Genomic DNA, 8,624 nt, shown 5'->3' on the forward strand with positions numbered 1-8,624 from the left:
CTGGTGGCCTGCCCCTCCATGGTAGATATTGTAGCCCTAGACTGGAAGCTTCGGGGAGAGGAAGTTCCATGTTTTCTACTACAACCACCTGGAATGTAGGTTCTATTATGATGAGCTGGTGGGGACAGAGGGAGAGGTAGTAGGTCATGGCTTAAATGCTAGAAACTCTGGCTGTTTTAGCCTCAACTTAGTAGATTTTCTTTAAATAAAATGTTTCTCCATTTGCTGTATGTCCCTGGGACAATTTCCAGAGACTTAAGTGGTTAGGTTTTTTAAATAATTTTCTCTAGTTATGGTTATTTCAGTGAGGAGCCAGTCCATAGGGCTACTCATGCTGCTATTTCAGAAGTAGATCATTAGTCTATTTCTCCTCATTGTGCCACAGGCTGGTGAAAATTTTATAATAGCTCTATATCAGGCTATAGACTGGCATTTATGGACCATAGCCTAACAAGTTCCATTACATTTTTCAAAGAAAGGTAACTCCTTAAAGAAAGCTCTAAACTAGCATCTCACATTTTAGTGTGCATAACAACCACCAGAAGAGATTTTTTAAAGTTCAGAATCCCATCTCCAACCCACAAGTTCTTATTTATGATGTCTGGGGTAAAACCAAAGAAACTGCACTTTTAAAGAGTATCCTGGTGGTGCTTCTCAAAATTTAATGTAAAAATGAATCATCTGACTACCTGGGATATTTGTTGATAAGATTTTCATTCTGGAATAATTTTAAATTTATAGATTCTTAGTTTGGGCAAGGTATCATGGTTATGTAATATGTTAATATTAGGGGAAGCTGGGTAAAGTGTATAGGAGAATCCTCTGTACTATCTTTGCAACTATTCTGTAAATTAACATCAATATAATGTTATTAACTAAACTGTAGATATTCTTAGGATTTCATCAATTTCTCCATTAATATCCTTTTTCTGTTTCAGGATACCACATTGCCTTTAGTCTGGGACCTTCGCAAAATGCAGATTCTGCATTTACTTAAAGGTATTTTCTACAATATTATTAGTTACAAGTATACTGAAACTTCCCAGAGTTCTTTGACTCAGATAATTTTTTCCCCCATGAACCCTCTAGTTAATTATACATATCCATTCATCTTACTTATCCATTCATCTGTTGCTGGACATTTAGTTTGCTTCTATATCTTGGCAATTGTAAACAATGCTGCTATGAACACTGGGGTGCATGTATCTTTTTGAATTAGTGTTTTCATTTTTTCAGATATATACCCAGGAGTGGAATTGCTGGGTCATATGGTAGTTCTATTTTTAGTTTTCTGAGAAACCTCCATGCTATTTTCCACAGTGGCTGTTCCACTTTATCACCAACAGTGCACAACGGCATCTTCTCCACATCCTTGCATTAACATTCAGTTTTAAATATTTTCTAATTTTTATTATGTTTTTGCTTTGACTCATGTGTTGTTTAGAAGTGTGTTTATTAATTTTCAAATCTATCTGGGATTTTTTTGTTGTTTTTTGCTTAAATTCTTAATTTAATTTCCTGGCAATCAGATATTGTCTCTTCCCAATTCTCCCTATTCTCTCCTTCTAGAATGCCTATTAAACAGTGAATTTTCTCTTTCTCTCCAACGTGTCTCTTAACTTTTCTCTCATATTTTCTTTTTCTCCTTAATGCATTCTGGTTGATTTCTTTAAATTACATTAAAGTTGATTGAGTCTCTCTTAAGTTATATCTAATTTGTTGTTTAACACATTTGATCATTTTTTATTTCTTGCAAACCTAACTTTTCTTATTCGTAATTTGTTTTTACATTTTAATCATTTTTAATATTCTTATTTTATACTATTCTATTGGATATTTCCATCATTAGAAGGTATTAAATTTTAATCCTGCTCATTGTTATGTTTTATAACTCTTATTCATTGGGGGCCTTTTTTCTTATGTTTTATAATTTTAGGTTATAATTTAATCTTTAGAAGGAATTTATCTGTAGGAATCTTATGAAGCTTGGTTTAATGGTAATCTCCTTCCCAAGAAGCTTGCAAATGGTTTTGCGAGATGTTTAAGAGTTATCAGTGGCCTAGAGTCTTCTGGGTTAATTTCTCAAGTTGTGGTTCTTTTCCATATTATACAAGGAGTACAGATTCAAATCCCAAATCCAAATGAGCCACAAATCCACAGTGATATGTGGTTGGAGAAAATATTATTTTCTAAGACACATCTTTCTTGTTTCTTCTGTGCTGATGGTGGATTTTTTTTTCTAGAGCCTCCTATTCAAAACAGCTTTGTGCTGAAGATCCGTTTCAACCCACAGAGTCCCAATTTTTCATTTCATGTTTCCACATAGTTGTTAAAACATAAGCCTTTGGTTTAAGGAGACTAATTACATCCTCCCAAGAGTGACCACAGCATCATTCATGTGTTTATCCCTGAGGTTTTCAATTCTATCTTTATTTCTGACTCACAGTGATACCTTTATTTCCTTTCAAGATCAGATATACATGAAACAGTTTATTTAATCTAGTATTTCTAAGTGTTTGCATAAGGCACAATACTAAAGTTATCAGCCATGTTTCTAGAACTGAAAGTAAAAAATAACTTCTTTCTAATAAGAATCAATGATATCACAATTGGCAAGCTATGAATCATTGTAACTTACCAATTGTGAAACTTCTTAAGCTCAAAAGTGTTTTATCTAAGACTTGTTTTATCCCTTAGTCCCAGTTTCAGGAAACTATATTAAAAAATATATAATGAATGCCCATACGTAGCACAGAACTCCAATTAGATAGAAACTTTACACTGTACTTCACATGGATCCAAATAAGTCCTTAAATTTTTCTGGACTCTCTCAGAAGTTCTTCCAATCATATTTTTCTACACTGTCTAAGCACAGATCACTTTCCATATAAGTTTTCTCTGTTCACTATCAACAAATTTCATCAGCTTTTCTTCTTTCTTTCCGTGCATTCAATATGGCTTTTCTAAGAGCCTGCTATATTTTAGACACTGGGGAATTTGCCCAAAACAAATCTAACCCCTGGTCTCACAGAGTTTAAATTTTAGTGCAGGGGAAAGAATAAAAATAATAAACAAATTAATAAATGTATTTTAGGTTGAAATGAAAATTATAAATTAACAAATATATTTTAGGTTGAACCATAGGGAATGGCCAATATTTGATTGTTCCTGACCCATAAAAAAGGTAATTTCATATCATTTGACTTAATAGAGTATGACAAGTGATGATAAGTGTTATGAAGAAGAAGAAGCCAGGGTAAGTTGATCGGGAGTGATGGGGTGGATGTGAGTGTGCTATTTTAGATACCATGGCTACAAATTCTCTCTCAGAACGTGTTTTTTGAACAGAGATGGGAATGAAATGAAGAAGTGAGTGATATGGATATCTGGAGGAAGAACACTCCAATGAGAGGAATATGCATGTGGAAAGGTTCTGAGAAGGGAGGGTGGATGGCATATTCAACGAACATCAAGGAAAGCAGAGGGACCCAAGTGGAATAAATGAGAATAAGAACAGTGTGAGATGAGAGCAGAGAGGGGGCCAGGGGCAGACCCTGTAATGCCATGTCAGTCACAGTAAAAACTTACTATCTCCCTGCTAGTGAGATGTGAAGCCCTTGGAAAGTTTGGAGAGCAGAGTGGCAAAACCAGACTTGTATTTTCAGTGGTGTGGAGGCCAGCCTCCAGGGGGCAGGATGGACATAGAGAACTTAGTGAGGAGGCTATCGCACTATCCCAGGGGCGAGACCATTGTAACTTAGACTTGAGTGGTAGCAAAGGAGATAGTGACGAGAGGCTGGCTAGTCACAATTCTTTCATGACTCTTCTAATCTTTCTTTTTTAAAACATATTTGTCTCATCAATGTTTTATCCCAACAAGTATATTGTCAAGCTCTCATATCCTGACTTTGGTGATCCTGGTATCAAAATCATCTTGTCTGCCTGCTAATTCCAACAAGACACTTCTAGATCATTCTAAATTCAGCACCCCCAAAAATCTACATTTGCATGTACCATAGGCTAACACATCTGCATCACCACTCTTATCTCTGATCACTCTCAAGACAATGGCACCATACCTGATCAAGGAGGAGCTGGCTTTCACTCTGCAAGGAGCATCACCAGAGAATGAACATATGCCTCCAAAGGTCACCACCGAGTGTCTGTCTCTCCCCAGAGGCTGTAACTGATGGGTGGACTCGGCCTGAGCCACAGCAGGAAAGAGCCATTCATGGCCCACTCTGATGCTAAGTCACTCCTCTGAGCAAGAAAACTCCTAACCCTATGCCTGCAGCTGGGCCCCTTCCTCTGAAGTTTCTATGCTTTACAACTCCCTAAAAAGGAAGTTGTCTTAAGAGGCTTACAGCCCTTTAGGGAGAAGCTGACCACAGCTTAATGGTATGTTAATGAAACTTCTGGCCCCATTTCCCCCTCATACCCACATAGGACTCCATGCAGTCTATTCAACATTTAGGGTGAAGTAATAAGCAACTAGCTGAACAAGATCAATACCAAGCCGCCATGGCAGGACAGAAACCCAGTTTCTGTCTCTCAGTGTCATATGTCATTCAAGAGTAAAGCATAATAATGTTTATAAAATACAGTTAGTCCAAGAGAACAAGTCATGTCAAAATCATTTACCAACATATCTTAAATTAAAAAAAAATCCTAATATATAGCTTGCATGCAATATGCAAACAGCCTACTAAGGAGAAGATCTGACATTAAAATGGCACTAAAATTACTACTCGGCTGTAAGACTCACACACCTAAGATTTAACAGCACAGAGCCTAGGTAGGGTCACAAGTAATAGTATTAAAGTGAATATTCAAAACCTATTTTCTGAAAAGGCATTTTGCAAAGATACAACTAGACATAGCTTTTTTTTAAAAAAAAAAAGTCTTCATTTGCACTATGATACAGAACGAGAAAACAGAAATCAAAATGTATTCATCACCCTGGTCCCTCCTCTACTTGTAAATAAAGCAGAAACTACACATCTTAATGTTTGAACAAAATTAAGCTAGATCTGAAGTGATGTTACTTAAGACTACCAAGGATGAAAATTACAGCCTGAATTCAATCTGCTATCAAAAGCACTTGAGATGCCAGACAATGTAAAAGAAATTTGAAATAAGTATTAAAAAGTCCACTGAAAGACCTTTCCTTGAATTTTGTTACTGAAAATCTTCTTCTGCTAAAATTTCAAGGTTTCTTACAGTGCTTCTACATATACTCTCTGACCCCACTAACCTTCCTTTTCTGTAGGCAGTGATTTGATCATCAGACACACTGATTCTGCTGAAAATTGGAGTCCATTTTAAGAGTTTTTCACAGCATGGATATTTTTCCCTTATAAATTATTGTTCACTTTTCCTAATACTGCACAAATAATATAACAACAATACTGAGGAAAAAAATTTTAGTTTGAAAGTTCATCGCACATAAAAGCATGCTCTTCTAATGGACCTGTGTCAGGGCCCCAGTCCCTGAGCAGTAAGGATAAGCATCTCTAGAGGCAGGCTAGGAGTGTCACCAAGCAGGCAATAGTCTCAGTCTGGCTTGGCTCAAAGAAGCAAAGATTTATACAGAAGTGACCCTGTATTCCTGGGCCTCCTCAATCTAGTAACTTTGATTATTTTCAAATTTTGAGATTAGATGAATACCAAAACTAAAAAATTTTTTTGGGGGGGATGAAGAATATGGCGTGAACATAACTTTTAAACAAAGAAAGATACATTTCTCACATATAAATAACTTCTTTTTTTAAAAAATCTCACTCCAGGGCTTCCCTGGTGGCGCAGTCGTTGAGAATCCGCCTGCCAATGCAGGGGACACGGGTTCAAGCCCTGGTCCGGGAAGATCCCACATGCCGTGGAGCAACTAATCCCGTGCGCCACAACTACTGAGCCTGTGCTCTGGAGCCCACGAGCCACAACTACTGAGCTTGCGAGCCACAACTACTGAAGCCCACGTGCCTAGAGCCTGTGCTCCGCAACAAGAGAAGCCACCGCAGTGAGAAGCCCGCACACCGCAATGAGGAGTAGCCCCCGCTCGTCGCAACTAGAGAAAGCCTGCGTGCAGCAACCAAGACCCAACGCAGCCAAAAATAAATTAAAAAAAAAAATCCCACTCCAATTTGCAAAATCGATACTCTCAAATACACAGCTTACCTTTTCGATACTTTTTTTTTTTTTGGTCAACCGTCAGCTACAGACCCATTCCAGCTTGTTGACTTAGATTCTTTCTAATGAGGTTTCAAAATAGCTGAAGTTCTACTAAAAGAAGGAGAGCCTTGGAAATGTATGGTAAACTAGTCACTGGGTTTTGGAGACAGTTGAAAGACCTGTGAAAGTATGGGGGTGATAATGGCAGGGGTCTGGACTGATAATGAGACGTAAAAATTCAGGATGCTACAACTTTCAATTTTTCAGTTTTAAGATTTGACTCCTATGGAAAGAGTGGAAAATTGGAGCAGTATCTAAGAGAGCAAGAACCAACCGGAAGAAAAGTAGTACACCCAGCAGTGTACCTAATTCCTCTGGCTGGCCCCTTTTCCTCCTCATGGATCCTCTTTATCAATAAATTTTAAATGGTATTTATCCCACTCCTGGGCTCTATTTTCCATTCCATACCACATTTTAGGAGAAAAGCTATAAAAATATATATGTGAACTAGAGTAAGATTTTGACTCCTACCACTTGGAACTTGACAAGAGTGATGAATAGACGAGATTGAATTTTGGTGACTGCACACACTGGTGGATCGAGTCACTGCTTTGAAAAGCCAATAATTACTGGACTATGAAGAAACAACTCACCAGCAAATGGGTCACCAGCAACTAAAAGGCCAAAAGCATTCGTACTGGAAGCCAATTTACTGGAACTAATCAGATGGCACAAATTTAACCAGAAAGCACCCATGGTTCTGCTGATAACATTTGCTCTGCAAGTTTCAACAATGTAATTTTTAATCCGGGCTCCTACAGAACAGACTTTTTGCACCTTGCCCCAGAGATTCTGAGTAAATGCATTTTATTTTTCGATGTTTCCTCTCTTGACACAGGGTTCCACAAATATGAAGGAACAAATGATCCCCCAAGCATGCTAGGGGTTGTTGTTGTCTCTTCTCTCTTACTCTGTGGTCTCCTGCAAGCATTTAAAATAATAGTTAGCCAAGAAATGTTTTCCTGCAGAGCAAGGCACTTCCCTTGGCCCTAAAATGGGAATGCATTAAAAGGATTGAATCTGCTTTGGAACATTAGGTTGGCCCTTTTTGATAAATTGAAGGTGTTTCAGAGTTGAGAGGCCATCTTAATTTTACAGTAAAGAGCTATCTTATGAGAAAGTAAGAAAAATCTCAGGTAGTGTTTTACTGAAAACATTGTTATTACCATTCCATCAAAAGAATTTATTGTGAGGAGAGAAGTCACACTGTCTTAATTAATATTATTCACTTTTCTTTACAGAGGCTCACATCTAACATGCCTGCAGTTAGTACTGAAGTCAAGGGTATTAAAGCAAAAGGAAACGAATGTCTTCATGGTTTCCAAAATAATAATTCAAAACATGTCTGTCAATATTTCAGAAGCTACATGTCCCTGATTAACCTGTAATAATGGGACAGAGTAAAAAGGAATGTGACTCAATGATAAATTACTCACAGAACTATGTGGTGTGATAAACCGCTAATTCTACAAAGCCATCAACATGTTACACCTTCAGAATATTTCATGCTTCTGAAAAGAAACATCAATCAACCTCAATTCCTGGAAGAGTATATCTTAGATACAGCTCTTCTTTCTACACTCCTCTAAAATTGTATTTTAGCCAGGGTTGATAAGCAAAAAGTAACATACTCTTGTCAAAGTAAAGACTGATATTTCTCAAAGGAGAGCATTGCTATGTGGGAGACAAAATATGATCCCTTTGTTCTTGGTCTAAGATCCCTTGATAACTAGAGTCAAGGGTTCAACCAGAAACGTCAATATTACACTAAGAGGCAAGAAAAGATTTCTTCCCATTATGCCTTCATTAAGAGGCCTGGGTCGTACTGACTCACACATATGTATACTCTGTGGATACTCAGTCAAAGATGTTTTTGTGTCCAGCTCCTGTCTTTAGGCAGGTGAAGCATTATTGATGCCATTTCTTTTTTTTCTTTTTTTGACTGCATCGGGTCTTACTTGCGGCACGCAGGGTCTTCGTTGAGGCATGCAGGATCTTTCGCTGTGACGCAGGCTTCTCTCTATTTGTGGTCTGCGGGTTTTCGCTTCTCTAGTTGTGGTGTGAGGGCTCCAGGGTGCGTGGGCTCTGTAGTTGTGGTGTGTGGGCTCCAGAGCGCGTGGGCTTGTAGTTTGTGACACACAGGCTCTCTAGTTGAGGCACGCGAGCTCAGTAGTTGTGGCGCGTGGGCTTAGTTGCCCCACAGCATGTGGGATCTTAGTTCCCCCACCAGGGATTGAACCTGAGTCCCCTGCATTGGAAGGCAGATTCTTTACCACTGGACCACCAGGGAAATCCCTTGATTCCATTTTACAGATAAAGGAAGTGATTCCCAGAGCATCTCTGCTGCCAGAATTTACCTGTCCTTCCAACTAAACCAAAAATAGTAGTCATTAGTA

This window comes from Delphinapterus leucas, chromosome 3 (assembly GCF_059928025.1).
Source record: "Delphinapterus leucas isolate spDelLeu-1000000601 "Yukka" chromosome 3, BTC_Dleu_Yukka2, whole genome shotgun sequence".
Classification (NCBI taxonomy): Eukaryota; Metazoa; Chordata; class Mammalia; order Artiodactyla; family Monodontidae; genus Delphinapterus; species Delphinapterus leucas.